The sequence below is a fragment of the Patagioenas fasciata genome, chromosome 1 (assembly GCF_037038585.1).
Source record: "Patagioenas fasciata isolate bPatFas1 chromosome 1, bPatFas1.hap1, whole genome shotgun sequence".
In the NCBI taxonomy this organism is placed as follows: domain Eukaryota; kingdom Metazoa; phylum Chordata; class Aves; order Columbiformes; family Columbidae; genus Patagioenas; species Patagioenas fasciata.
Genome location: NC_092520.1, coordinates 47997321 through 48012433, shown reverse-complemented (window position 1 = coordinate 48012433; position 15113 = coordinate 47997321). Strand labels below are relative to the sequence as shown.

At 35.8% G+C, this 15113-nt stretch overlaps 1 long non-coding RNA gene across 3 annotated transcripts in view; it reads right to left on the bottom strand.

Annotated features, from left to right (window-relative positions):
- Positions 1–1323: 1323 nt before the first annotated feature.
- LOC139827584 (uncharacterized) overlaps positions 1324–15113 on the bottom strand; it is a 92247-nt gene continuing 78457 nt past the window's right edge. For 2 of the 3 annotated variants that reach the window (XR_011738386.1, XR_011738387.1), the window contains exon 5: positions 1325–5697. This is a non-coding gene — a long non-coding RNA (uncharacterized lncRNA). Of the gene's footprint in view, positions 5698–15113 lie in introns of all 3 variants that reach the window. The other variant, XR_011738390.1, reaches the window with a different exon arrangement.

The window sequence follows — 15113 nt, the reverse complement described above, 5'->3', positions numbered from 1 at the left end:
TTTATTTCTAAAAGGCATGAAACAGATGACTCTCCTACAGCCAAGGCAGACACAGAATGTTGTGACTTATGCAAATGTCCTTGGCAAAAGGATAAAATTATCTGCCTATAAATGAAATGTTGCTTAAGCTGATGATGTCGGAAGCTGACTGGACACCAATGAAGCATGACTACAGAGAACAATCTATGTATATTTGGATTTACCTCAGAGCAAAAAGCAATTGCAGTTTGATCAACCAATTGCAGTCCTCACCTGGGAAATCTGATATCACCACCTGTTGTTTTCTTTCAATGTCAGTGCGACACACTTCAACTGATTTCAGCAGAATATAAAAAATCAGTGTACCCTGGGGGGACACATTCACTGAGTTGTAGTAATTTCTATTAAGCAACGTACTTGACATTTGGTATCCAAATTTGAACTCTGACAGCTGAGTTTCTCAAAGCAAGCATCCAACAGAAAATGCAGCTACTCAAAAGATCTGTAGTGGTTTCTAACATTGAAGAAGTACTTGAAAGTGATTATTCTGTCAATATCTCTAATTACATTCACGTATATATATGTGAGCGTGTGTGCCCCTGACTCCACGCTTTGTCATGATAGACCTTCTTTTTGAGCTGATTCTTTTCTCTCTTGTCCTTAATATCAACCTCTGTATTTATCACTGAAGGTCACTAATAATTTATCTTTCATTCAAGCATTTTTAGTCCCTTTTATTTTTTTTTAAATCTTTTATAGTATTATCTAAGTGTCACTCCATGAAAATACATTTTTTTTTCCAATAAATTCTATGTTTATCATGATTTTTTGTACATTTGCTCTGCTGAATGAGAAGCAGAAAAGTAGCAGAATTTTCTTCCATGGAGAAAGAACTGATAAGCTGAATGATAAAACATCATGGGACTGACTGATGCACAAATACATAGATTGCACAAACGGAGCCAAATTGAGAAATATAGCATGGAATTAATATTGTATATAAACTAAGCACTTAAACACAAATATGTATTTCTTAATAATTTATTTCAATATATAATGAAACCCTAATTAAATCCATGTAATTACTCCATTTTTTATTTTTATTTTGAGTATACATATACAGTCCCTGTTGCTGAGTGCATGTTAGGAAAATATTTGCATTGCTAACTTTACAAAGTGAAGAAAAAGAACATCCTTTGTACGTTGTGACTTTTTGAAAAAGAAAAGGGAGCTAGGAAACAGAGCTGTCCAAAATGGCTCCTGCAGTACAATGCAACATTTACTCCAACATTCTGATGCCATTTCAGTTTGAAACACAGACACACGGCAGTAAAAATCTTGGAGTAAAGACAAGTGAGCTGAGACAGTTTTCTTTCAATACACTCTATTAGCTGTATACTTCCCTTTGTAAATAATAGAATGATGCCTTAAACATTTACAGAACCAAACCCTAAAATTACAACTTCTCAGTCAAGGTGACAGATGGACTGGGTGGTGATATAGCAAAGCTAAGAATTGCACCCCAATCTCAGTTTAAAACAAAAATAAAATAAAAAATACAATGGCAAAAAATTAAGCTGATTACATATATAGTTATTTATAAGCTTTATGCTGGACTTGAGGCAATCAAGTGTACCTAACCACTGTAATCTAATGGTGAATAAAGATTGATTGTGGCAAAGCAAGGTCTTTGTCAGCTTGTACTTTGTGGAATTTGCTGTATGGATGATTAATGTGCAAAGGCTTGAGTACTGCCTTAAGGCCTCTTGCTAGCTCTTACTGCCATCTGCTGATTAAACTTATCATTTTTCTTTTTCTTTTCCTTTTTTTTTTTTCTCTCAGTGGGTGCATCTACCAGATAGCTTCAGTCTATCAGTTTCATATAGTTGCAGACCTGTCTCATGAGAACATTCCTCTAATCTTCTTCAGAGATTCTTCCTGAGATGGAGTAAGTTGTGTCCCATGAATTTTCACAGAAGAATTAAAGGTTCTTGTGAAATACCAGTCAGCTTAAACGGAATGGTATTAAAATCTGCAGTTCATGTTTTAAAATAGTCTGTGCACTGGACAAATTAACATTCTAGTCGTGTAATCTCCCTGTATGGGGAGTAGATACTTAAGCACAGCTCTATGTACTATGATTAGAAATGACATACATTTCAATAAAAGGAATGTTTTTAATGTACCAGAGCAAAGTGTTGAATTAAAACCCTGCCCTGTATGATTAGTTCACAAACAAGAAATATGGTTAGAGATTTTCAAAATCCACAGGGGATGTCATTTCAAAGGCTGACCAGCACAAAGGGAGAAAATACAAGCTCATAAAGTAAAGCAGCTTCAGCAGCTATTTCTGAAGGCTTGATGGAGTGTTATGGGAGACCATCGCAATTTACCATAGTGGCAGCCCTGAAGAACCTTGTTGAATACTCTCCACAAAATGCTGAAAGCTGCTCCATGAGCCACAGTTTCAAAAGGCTTTTTCTATTAGTTGCAGTAAAGTTAAAGAAAATTGTAAAGACTTTCTGTTCTTCAAGTGGTATCAGAATCTTTTTCTCCTCGGGTGATTCACCTGCCCCATATGCAAGAGAACTTGACGCTTTAAACCTGACAGGGTCTTTTCAAATAGTTAAGTCCTTCAAGAGCTTTCCTAAGCATACCTGATGAGCTCTTCAGCAAGTCTTTAAATTAAAGTCTTCTGTCTGTTCCTGTCGATTTCAAGAGACTGAAATAATTTGAATGTTTAGATACAATAGCACTTCAAGTGATATGGGCATACCAAGTAGACAAAACTAACTGTGCTTTAGCACAAAATGAAGGGTGAATTAAAAATTATTTTGCAGTGCCTCTTTAGGAGAGGGCAAAAAGCCTGAAAGCAAACAAACAAAACCCTAACCTCTGCTATTTCCTGAAATTAAACATATAATATAAATGAAGACTAGTGTACTAATCACTCAGGCATTATTAATGATCACATATGTCCACTATGGGTCTCTTTTTCTTTTTTTTTTGCCTAGTATTTACCTCATGCTGAGGTTACTTGAAGTCTTTGCTGTTCCTTTAGAAACCTATATACATAAATTTTATGTCATCATTCTCTTCAAACTTACAAGGAAAAAAAAAAGACAAGACAAAGATCAGAAATAGTGTGGTGTAGTCAGTGTATTTTTTTTAAATTACATGTAGCATTTGGTGAGCAGTAACACATCCACTGCAAAGCATTTCTCCTTTGTTTCACAACAGTTATCATCAAGTTCTTACGTTAACTCCATTAATCCTACTGCAGTACCTATACGTTGTTTAGAGAATGACAAAGTTGTTCTCAAGGATCAAATACAGTGTTCATATTACCAAACTTCAGATGACCACAACAGTGCTGTTTATATTTAATGAAGTCTCCACAGTAGTTAAAGAGAAAGAAGAATTTCTAGTTCCTGACTCATTTTATTAAAAAAAAAAAAAAGACCAGGATAAAGGGTGTTTGTCAGATGACCACTTCACTCATTCTCCATTTGCTTTTGATTTTGACTTCCAGATGGGGCCAGTCTTTAAGAAAGATGGAAATGAATGCTGAAAAAAACATTGGGAATGATGATAGTGACATGATTGAGTTATTGGCTTGAACCTCATTGCTGCTCTTCTGCTTCCTAAGCATGCCTCCATTTCAGTAACAATCCAGCAATTCTTTAAATGTCTGCTTCAACCCTTTGAGTAGTTTATACAAAATCAGCAAGACTGTTTACCAATGTACAAATAAATGAATGTTTAAGTGTTTTTTGGAAAGAAGCCTGGAAATATATTATGTATTTCTCCTTCTTAAGGCATACCCAGGATTCCCAGATAACCTGGTAAGAAAAAATATCTTCTTTTTGTGACCTCTCAGTTGTCCTCTGCAGTGAGTAACATCACTCTTATAATTCATTATTTGACATATAGTGTTAGTCACTGCTGTGTCTGTTCTTGGAATACATCCCAAAATCATCCTATCCTGGCATGTAACTGTATCACATTTAGTCAAACTTTACATTCAGGTAGTACTGAGGAACCTTTTTAAATTCCCTGGATAAAGAGGAATGTCTAGCTTCTTTACTAAAGCCCCTAGAGGAAAATATTAAGTTTTATCATGTGCTCCCTTGAGCCTTGAAGATACATTGAACCAATCGTCAATTTAAAATGTGGCAGGTCTATTGCCTTGCTCTTACTGAGTTACAAATCCTTGAATTATTTGTAACAGAATTGCTGACACCATCTCAAACACAGCGGCATTAACAGGTAGCTATAAAAATTATGATCCTGTTAACTTGTTAAACTCAATGCATTTGCCTAGGTTGTAAACTACTTAATTTTTTAACACACAGGTAACAATACTAATGAGATATTAGTATTCTTATAGGTTATAGGCAAGTTATATATAAAACATTTCAAAGCAGACGTACATCTGTGACAGTGAAGAAAAATACGATTTGCATGTATCGTTTCAGCTGCATTAGAACTGGAAGTTCTTAGAAAAATGTTCTTTGTAGTACTAGTGGTGATGGTGTTATTCACCACCTTAATTATACATGCTGAAAACTAAAAGTGGGGGACAAAGGGAAGAGGAAAAAATGGCTAGAAGTGTCTCTAAAGTTTCTAAATGTGGACAAAAATTTCTGAGTGACAATCTACGCTATATAAAGTCTCTCTGAGTTTAAAGTGTTCAGAATTCCCTAGAACATGTTTAAATTTACTTACAATACTGGTTGTACTTCGCAGGACAATTTATATGTCCAAGGGAAAACTGGAGATTTTATGATATATTACTGTATAGCTACATATTTCCAAAAGGGTGCATTGTTTCTGAGTTTGGTTAGCTTTTCTTTTTTTTTTTCTTTTTTTTTTTAATGCTAACAGACACATCATGGCTAAATGCTTGCTATACAATCCATAGAATACTGAGATGGGTTAACCTTAGCTAGCAGCCAAATGCCCACCAGGCTGTTTGCTCACACCCTCCCTTAGTAAGACAGGCAGGTGAAATAGGACAAACAAGAATGAAAATCTCACGAGTTGAGCTAAGGGACACAGCTTGCTAATTATTGTTGCAGACAAAATAGACTTGAATTGGCAAAAATAAATTTAATTTGTTGCTAATTAAAATAAAAATGTAACTATCAATTTGGGTAGTGGGAAACAAAAAAGTCAAAATTAAAACAACATCTTTCCTCCTCTCTTTCCTAACCTCAACTTCATTCCTTTGCTCCTGATTCCTCCATCCTCACCCTGAGTGTTGCAGAGGAGACAGGGAATGGGGGTTACAGTTGGTCCATAGCATCTCCTCTCTGTCACTCCCTCTTCCTCACACTTTTCCCCTGCTGTAGTGTGGGTTCTCCATGAGCTGCAGTCCTTCAGGAAAAAAATATCTGTTCCATTGTGGGTTCTCACACAGGCTGCAGGTCCTGTCAGAAAAAATCTGCTCTAATATGGGGTCTCCATGGGCTGCAGTTGGTACCTCCTGTGCCATGGAGCACCTCTTCCTTTTTCCCCTCTGACTGTTGGTGTTCCCTCTGCCACCCCTGTAGTCTAAAGCCTTCCCATGTACACCCAATACAAATAATATACAACTATTTCGTTATTTAGCTTAGTAAAGGTGAGAATGAGATCATGTCTCACTCAAATCCGTTCTCTGCTTACGATGAAATCTGTCATTCCAGCATGTAGAACAATGTGTCATCCTTCAGAAACCTAAAAGAAAAAAAAAAAAAAGAATTAAAATACTTAAAATTACAGATCTTGTCTTTGTTATCTAATGTTCTGGCTCCTGATTTTCGTTTTGATAACTTTTGATGTCAACCCTACACAGTTTCCTCAAGTTATAATTTCTGATGGAGTGACACTAAAAATGTTATGTGATCCTGCACTTCAATCTCATCAATTCATTCTCCAGATTTGTAGTTGTAGGTGATTCTTAGTTAATTCTACACTACATCCTTTGAAGAGAAATATATGATAGAGGGATTATACCTCCCATTGTGTTGTCCTTGTTATGTGAGCAATAGCACTGAGACTTGGTCATATTTGTTTGGGTAATTTTACAGTGACTACCTTGCAGCAAAGAATTTAAACTAATGGACATCTAAATATTCCACAAAAAGAAAAGAACTGGTCTGTCTGTGTGGAGTGTGATCATAGTAATAAGGAAAATGAGTATGTAAAGCTGGGTGGGATGAATCTGTGACTACATGACTTTCCTCAAATCCCTCAGAAATCCTGTGGCTGAACTTGGATTTGGTTTAGGTAATGCAACTATAATTAAGTCATCTTCCTACAGAGTACAGAAACATTGTTGACAGCTGAGAATCACTGGAAAATGCACTTGTTTTTTGTGTCAGTAGGTAACCATTGCCTTCTCTCTCTGTACAGAAGGAAAAGTAGAGGTATAAGAATAAAGAGTTAAACTAAAGCTCTATGAAGCATCCACATAAATTAATTTCTTTGTTCTGTACTAGTTTTGCATTTTGCAATCAGTGAAAGAAGAGGAAAAAAAAAAAAAAGAAGAAAAGAGAGGGAAAAGCTAAAATATTAGACCCTTTCCCTTGGCAAAAAGATAGGAAAAAGAAGTATCAAGCAAATCAAAAGGGATTTCAGAGCTTTGGGGCAGTTGGTCAACGACTCGGGTGCTCAAGTGCTTTCTCTCCTCCATCCTTTCATTTACAGGCAGCAATACAGAATGGAACAGTCAGGTCCAACTAATCAACACAGGGCTACATGATTGGTGTCAGCCACGGAATTTTGAGTTTTTCGACCATGGGATGATCAGTTCTTTGCCAGGTCTTCTGACACCCAATGGAGTGCGCCTCTCACAGAAGGAGAAAAGGGTGTTTGCTCAGGGGCTAGCAAGGCTGATTGATATGGCTTTAAACTAGATTGAAATGGGGGAGGGGGCAGTACAGGACCGGTCAGTGATGGGCAGTGGGATGGCACACCAAAGCTTCAGGAGATGTTTGGCAGTGAGATTTCTCAGACTGCACCATGAGGTGAAGGGCACAATCAACCACACTTGAAGTACTTCTACACTAATGTGTGCAGCATGAGGAAAAAGCAAGATGAACTAGAAGCCCTGGCCCAGTCCCAGGGATATGATATAACTCACATTAGCAAAACCTGGTGGGATGAATCTTGTGACTAGTTTGCCATGATGGATGGCTACAGGCTATTCAGAACAGATAAGCAGGGTATGAGAAGCAGGGATTGACATTGTATGTAGCAGAGAGGCTGGACTGAATGGAGCCGGCAGCTGGTGATGGCAAAGTTTAGACCCTCTGGGTAGGGATTAAGGGTCAGACAAATAAAGCAGATGTCGTGTGTGTGTACTATAGGCCACCCAACCAGGATGACAACACTGAGGAACTAAAAGCAAAACCTCCAAGTCATCTACCTTTGTCCTTATGGGGGACTTCAATTTGCCAGATGTCAACTAGGAATATCACACAGCTGGCACCAACAGGTCCAGAAGATTCCTAAAGCATCTGGACAATAACTTATTGATTTGTTCAGCCTGGAGAAGAGGAGACTAAGACCTCATTATGGTCTACAGCTTCCTCACAAAGGGAGGAGGAAAGGCAAGTGCTGAACTCTTCTCTGGTGACCAATGACAGAACCCAAGGGAATGGCAGGAAAATGTATCAGGGGCAGTTAGGTTAAGCATTAGGAAAAGGTTTTGGAGCACTGGAACAAGCTCCCTGGAGATGTGGTTGTGGCCCCAAGCCTTTCAGTATTCAGGAAGAGACTGGACAATGCCCTCAGACACATGGTGTGAACTGTGGAGTGTCATATGCAGGGACAGAGTTGGATTTGATAATCCCTGTGGGTCCCTTCCAACTCTGGACATACTATGATTCTATGACGCTTTTGTTTTCTGAAATGTTTGTATTCTAGGCTGAAAATGTTAGACAAAGTTATAGTAAGACCATCTGCTCAGTGGCTTGGAAGAAGGTCAGTGTAGGGAGATAGACTGTTCAGTTAAATTTGTCAGAAACAGCAAGCAACTAGGATGAGTGACAACAAAAATGTGAGGCATAAGAGTATTGAGGTGTGTGCTGTTGCTGGTGGGGAATGAAGGGATGAGAGGGGACTGATAGCAAATATCAAAGCCAAGAATAGACAATTCTAGAAAGGATGGTGCACTAAACTTTTGCAATGGTATTATTTGAAAGTTCTGTTTGCATCTGTCATTTTTTCACAACAGGTTTCTTTTGTCAATCATTATATTTAAAGTTCTTTAATGACAATACTTAATCAGACTAGCAACAGCAACATTGTTGAGAGCTTCCTACTTACAGATCATATAATTGTATAACAGGATGACAATTTCATCATCCTTATAAATAAATGACACTAATAGGTATTCCACAGAACTGCTGTAAGCAAGGAGTATGTGACATGGTACATCAAAAATCTGGAAGTTGTAGAGAGCCTTTTTAAATAAAAAGGAATTAACATTGCATTAAAATGAATTGGCATGATAAATTACACTCTTATTTCAATGTGTGTTAGAGAAAAAGACTATCTAGACAGTGCAGTTACTGTATTGGCAAATATAGAAACAAAAGTGCACTCAAAAATTGTTCACAAATTATACTAAATATTAGAAAAATAATCGATTTTAAATGTCTGAGTGGAAAGATTTGTCCTTTGAAAACACTGCAAACAAACTTTTTGAACTTTTTTTTTTAAATATCAAAATATTAAAATGAAGTATTTTAATAAGTTAAAACCAAAAAATTCTAAAGGTTTCAGATGATGATGTTTAAGAATATATCTTCCTGAAAAACCCCCTGAATACTCTTTCTTTATTCATTTTATGCTTTACAGAAATTAACGGAACAGAAATAGAAAGTAAACCTTCAGGAATGCATAAATTTGCTCTTAACTACCTGAATCACCCTCCATGTTAAACGTTTAGCCAAAAAGAAAGCAGATGCTTTATGAAAAAACTCTAAATACTAGTATTTTTTGTTTGAAATACTAATAGGTCGAAATATTTGTTTACTAAACATGTGAATGACAAAGCATAAATATCAGGGTTAGTTTTTCTTAGCATTAGCAATGGAATTCCTGATAAAAAAATTATGGTTTTGAATGCTAAAAGGGAAATGCATACTTTTTGTGAGTCTACCACACTATGAACGGATGCCAGGTTTAAAATATATCGACATCTGCAAAGTATCTTGTTTCTCAGAGAGTTAAATTTTAAGCAGCTGTACATTACATAAGGATATTGTGGGGGTCATTTGCATGTTTGCTCTTCACAAATGGAATACTAAACCAAGAAATGAAGCAATTTTCCTGAAGAAAAGGAATTTTTGGATGTATGCAATGTCAGATAATTTTTTAAAGTTCGGGTAAATCATGACATTTTCTCAGAAGCCCTTCCCTTAATATTGCTGTCTATGATTTTTCCAAAAGGTCTGTTTTCAGATGAATTTTAAGAAACAGATTAATTTGTGTTTTATCTCTAATTTATTTTTATTTAGAAAATTTGGACTGCGGATTAATCATGAAGTCTGCTTTCCTGGGAAAAAACCAAAAACAAACAAAAAAAACCAACAACAACAACAACAACAAAAAAAAAAAAAACACACAAAAAAAAAACCACAAACAAAAAAAACATTAATTTTGAGTGCATAAAGAAACTTTTTCCATCCTAATTAATTCTTAAAGAAAAAAAAAACAGAACTTCAAAAATTGTAATTCAGGTTCATATTACATTCCTTTCTGCAAAGAAGAACATTGATATCTTTAGGAATAATTTACTATAAAAATGGAATAACATGACAATAACACATTTAATCTTAACTATAAACTTGCGTGTGTGTGTGCATTCTCTTTGTCTGTTCTACAGTGTCACTATAAAGGGCATTCATAGTATCTACTGTATTGATTATTTACAAAATGTTCAAAAGAACAAGTTAACTTTAATCTATTTGTTTTTACCACTGTTTTGCTACTGTACTGGTTAGCCACAATAAATACAAGAAGTTTCATCAAAGAGAGGACACTAACAATGCAAGTTGTACCTAACTCTACTCAAAGAACTACATCAGTACTCAAACAAAAACAATACAGTTCATGATATGTTAAATCATTTCTTACTGAAAATATTTTGAGATGCATGAAACTTAGCCTAGATGAATGTCACCCAAAAAGTTACAACAATAATAGCCCAAGTTGATTAACTAATGATTAAACATTTAAAGATAGCCATTAGCAGTTAATTACTTATCAGCTTTATCTTGAAAAGTTTAATCTATAATGTACTGTTAGAAAAATATTAGTCCAGGTAATGTCTTTGTTTTGGTATAGTCTATTATCCAGGGTTGTCTCCTTCCTCCTCCCAAGATGATAAAAAACTCTCCTCTCCCTTTCTACTTTTCAATTGTCTTGTGGTTTTATTACACAAAGGGTTCAGTGTTTCAAAAGAATTGCCAAATGCAGTAGAATAATGATAAATCTCTCTGTTTTGTTTTGTACTGAAGTTTTGATGTGAAGATGACAAAATTAGAACTTTCAAAATGATGCACCAGAAGGAAGTACTACATTTGTAAAATTAAAGTTTTCCTTCAGTAGTACACAAACTCCACTATTTCTGTTGACATCTTACTTCATTGGCAAAGGTTTCTCAGTCTGAAAACATAATATGTTTTGTCTTCTCTTGTGATAAAATAGACATAATTCACTTAGAAAGTGAAGTGCAGATTAACTTCTCACAGTGGAATTTCCAAGTGGTTGAGCTCCAGGCCATTTATGGTGAAACACCTTCAGAAGCAAAACTATTCACAGGGATAAATTGTTAAAAGATTAATATGGTCTGAACTAAAACCAATTATATGCTGGTGCAACAAACAAATACAGCAGAGGGACAAGATCAAGATTAACTAAATAAAATTATAACAAAAACAAATTACAAGAAAATGCACCGACTTTGGAAGATTATTTTGCTGTGTATATATTGAGAGAGACAAAGACAGAGCAGTATTAGTTGTGTCGGAAATCTCTCACATCTGTCTGCTTTGCCAAAATGAATGCATTGTATTTTAAATTTTAATGTTCATGGTCAGAGAGAAGATACTTGAAATAGGGGCTTATACAGAAAATAACAAGGGAAATTTTTCAGTGGGACTGTTAGCTGATACCACTATAATAAATCAACAGAACAGTTTATTCAACACTCGATTTGCTGAGGAAAATCAAGCACACACTTCTCCTCTTCTTGTCAGGAAGAATAAATATCCTGTTTATTTCCTGGACATTTCAAGAAATGCTAGACACCTGTACTGTTTAGATCCAACATTAATCATTTCACCACTTGTGTGTCTTCTCGTTTACAGTATCTTCCTCCTTTCAGTTTCAGTCACTACTATTTCGCACAGCAATAGGGAGCAAGCAGTTGGCCTGACAGTATTCTGTTTCTCTTGTAATTAGCAAAATATGTGGATTTTTAAAATTACTTCTCATTTATACTTTGGTCTATTCTTCTCACATCTCTGACAATCCGTTACTTACACCAGAGACTTTTTTTTTCTTACATATAAAAAAAAAAAAAAAGGACCTTTGGGAACATTGCTAAAGGAATTTTTGTGAAGATAGATTATCAATAGTGTGTGACTTTTTTCCTTAAGTACACTCTCTGCTTTGTACTTATAAAATGATGTCTAATAAATAAAATGGAAAAAGAAAAAATGAGCTTCATCTTTTTTCATACTAAGGAATTGCAAACCTTTCTTCTGAGACTTGACTGGCAGCAATGAGGAAAACATCCATGTAGTTTGTATAGCTGATAAAGCATTGGTTCAAGGCTTTAAGAGACATCAGAGGATTAAGCTATACCTTGTGATGTTCAGGGTTTTTTTATGCCCAACAGAAGTCAGTTATATAAGCAAATAATATTTAATAAGTGAGAGAAAGAGAGAAAGACAGAGGAAGAGAGAAAGAGAAGGAAGGAAGAGAGAAAGAGAAGGAAGAGAGAAAGAGAAGGAAGAGAGAAAGAGAAGGAAGAGAGAAAGAGAAGGAAGAGAGAAAGAGAAGGAAGAGAGAAAGAGAAGGAAGGAAGGAAGGAAGGAAGGAAGGAAGGAAGGAAGGAAGGAAGGAAGGAAGGAAGGAAGGAAGGAAGGAAGGAAGGAAGGAAGGAAGGAAGGAAGGAAGGAAGGAAGGAAGGAAGGAAAAGAGAGAAAGAGAGAAAGAGAGAGAGAAAGAGAGAAAGAGAGAGAGAAAGAGAGAGAGAAAGAGAGAAAGAGAGAAAGAAAGAGAGAAAGAAAGAGAGAAAGAGAGAGAGAAAGAGAGAAAGAGAGAAAGAGAGAAAGAGAGAAAGAGAGAAAGAAAGAAAGAAAGAAAGAAAGAAAGAAAGAAAGAAAGAAAGAGAGAGAGAAAGAGAGAAAGAAAGAGAGAAAGAAAGAGAGAAAGAGAGAAAGAGAGAAAGAGAGAGAGAGAAAGAAAGAAAGAAAGAAAGAAGGAAAGAAAGAAAGAAAGAAAGAAAGAAAGAAAGAAAGAAAGAAAGAAAGAAAGAAAGAAAGAAAGAAAGAAAGAAAAAGAGAGAAAGAGGGAAAGAGAGACAGAAGGAAAGAGGGAAAGAGAGAGGAAGGAAGGAAGGAAGGAAGGAAGGAAGGAAGGAAGGAAGGAAGGAAGGAAGGAAGGAAGAAAGAAAGAAAGAAAGAAAGAAAGAAAGAAAGAAAGAAAGAAAGAAAGAAAGAAAGAAAGAAAGAAAGAAAGAAAGAAAGAAAAAGAAAGAAAGAAAGAAAGGAAGGAAGGAAGAAAGAAAGGAAGAACATATTAACTTCCAAAAATATAACCATAGTTAATAGCCTTCTCCTTTGGTGAGGCAATTCTGAGGTCAGCTGGTTGGTTGTTTTCTCCTGCACTGACACTTGACTTACATATTATGATTGCCAAGTTTTGGTATAGTAGCCATGGATTTTGTGTTGTGTGCTGTTCTCTCCTGGGTATCCATTCTCACGCTATGGCACCACCAGTAGCTTCTGCTGCCTCCATCTCCCAGATAGAGTACATGTAGCATAGAGCATCGACAATCCTACATAACAGAAATTCTTAAATACCTTCTCACACTTCAGAATATATTCATAATTGTTTTGGCAAAGTGTCCTGAACATGTATTTAATTATATTTCTTTAATGTTTGTTTGGTTTTGAAGCAAAACAGATCACCCATTCGCAATATCCCTTTGAGATTACTGGTGTAATGTCCTGGTTCTGTTAAAAACAAGACCAGTTTCTCTTCTTAGTGAATTTTTGTTTCAGCTAAGTTCTTCTAAGTAACTGTACTTTTCTGAAGTTGAAATAATTGCATGTTAAAATATTCTAGCTCTTGACCGCCACCAAAACCTCAGTATTTGAAATATCCATTCTGTTATGCAGAAGGAAACGTCAAGCTTCCCCCAAAATGTTCTGCTGTTTTACTTTCAGTTTTTGTTCTGTCAGCAGTGCTTCTGCTGATTATCACAAATTTTTGTATAAATATACTATAGGCACCTGCAGTAACCTACAGCTGTTTTTTGACTGTAGCAAAGGTCTCAGGTCTTCCTGTGTACCATTAAGCTGTCATTCACGATCCATTTTGAGAGGTGCTGTCACTCATGGCCAGATTTTATGGGTGCATTATTTACCTAACTGTCATTCCTGAGACAACTTTTTAACAAGTCACATTTCTGTGTTTGCAACTGAACCAATGTAGAAGGTGGCTCTTGCTGCCCTATGACACCTGCTTTTCACTCCTTTTTTGCAAAAGGTTATCATCACATACACTATTTAAAATCTTCTACTGTGTAGGTGTTTTATACCTGACTCTGCCAGAAACTCTGCTATTGAAAGTATTCTGTTTAAGTCAGATCATCTTGGAAATGCAAAGTTTGAGGTATACATTCAACATAGCATACCCCAAAGACAGAGATTAATAACCAGGTATGAGTAAAAGTCAATGCTATTTTATTCTGGCACAGCAAAAGCCAGAGTAGTATAACTGCATGCAGTCAAAATTTCAGCCAAGAGAGAGAGATCCAAATTGCTTGTTGGGTTTTTGATTTGGTTTTGGTTTTGTTTTCCACAACTGAGAAATACAAAAGTGGGGCTAAGCAACAGGAGTCTGAACACTTCAAAGATCGCTTTATAAGACATTTGTATTTTCCATATAAAACCACTGAAATGACAGCACTAAAGTCATGGAAGGGACTCGTACAACACAAAGTTCAAATTTGAACCCAAACACAAGAAATCATGAGAGATATGCCACTGAAAACAAACAAACAAACAAACAAACAAAACAAAACAAAACAAAAAGAACAAAAAGAACAAACAAACAGGTTCATTGTGATGAAAGATGCTTAGCCATAGGACTGTTGCTGACTCATCTCTCTTAGAAGCTGAAGTTTGAATAACCCTTTTTAGAAATCTGTGGTGTCAGGACATGTCTGAATGTAGACATCATAAATGGTGCAAAACTCCCTTTTCCCAAAAAAGTTTTACAATTCATTTTAGTCACCTATCAGCTAATTACCTAACTGTGTTCATTGAAGATCTCTTTAGAGAGATCTCATCAATTATCATCTTTCCAATGCAGTATTAATATGTTGGATATAGAGGAATTTTATATGGTAACCTAGAACTACTGTGTAATAGTTTAATTTTATAGAGTTGAAGTTAGGTGCATTGTTCTTATCACTTCCGATTCTTCCAGACTGAACCTGATCAAGTAGACGAATACACAGGTAGCGTTGACGGATGTGGAGAGCCTTTTCCCTTTTACAGTTGGAGCACAACAAACTTATGCTCTTCAGGATGTCTTGAGCATCAAATGGCCTCTGAATGTGTTCTATATTGTATTTTCCAATGTTCTTATCAATTATTTTCATCCACAAATTAACATAATGATATAAAACTCTCCAGCTTGTTTCTACTTCAGGCTGATAAGTAGATTGTCTCTTTCTCTTCCTTTAAACTTGGCTGTAAGACATTGCACTTGCCCATAGTTCAGAAATAATAGCAAAAAACCCAAGGAATTTGGATTCTTTTTCTTTCTTATATTTATTCTTGGCTCAGTATTATAAACAAATTCAGAGTTCCCTACCACAAGCCATTTATTTTCTGTGAAAA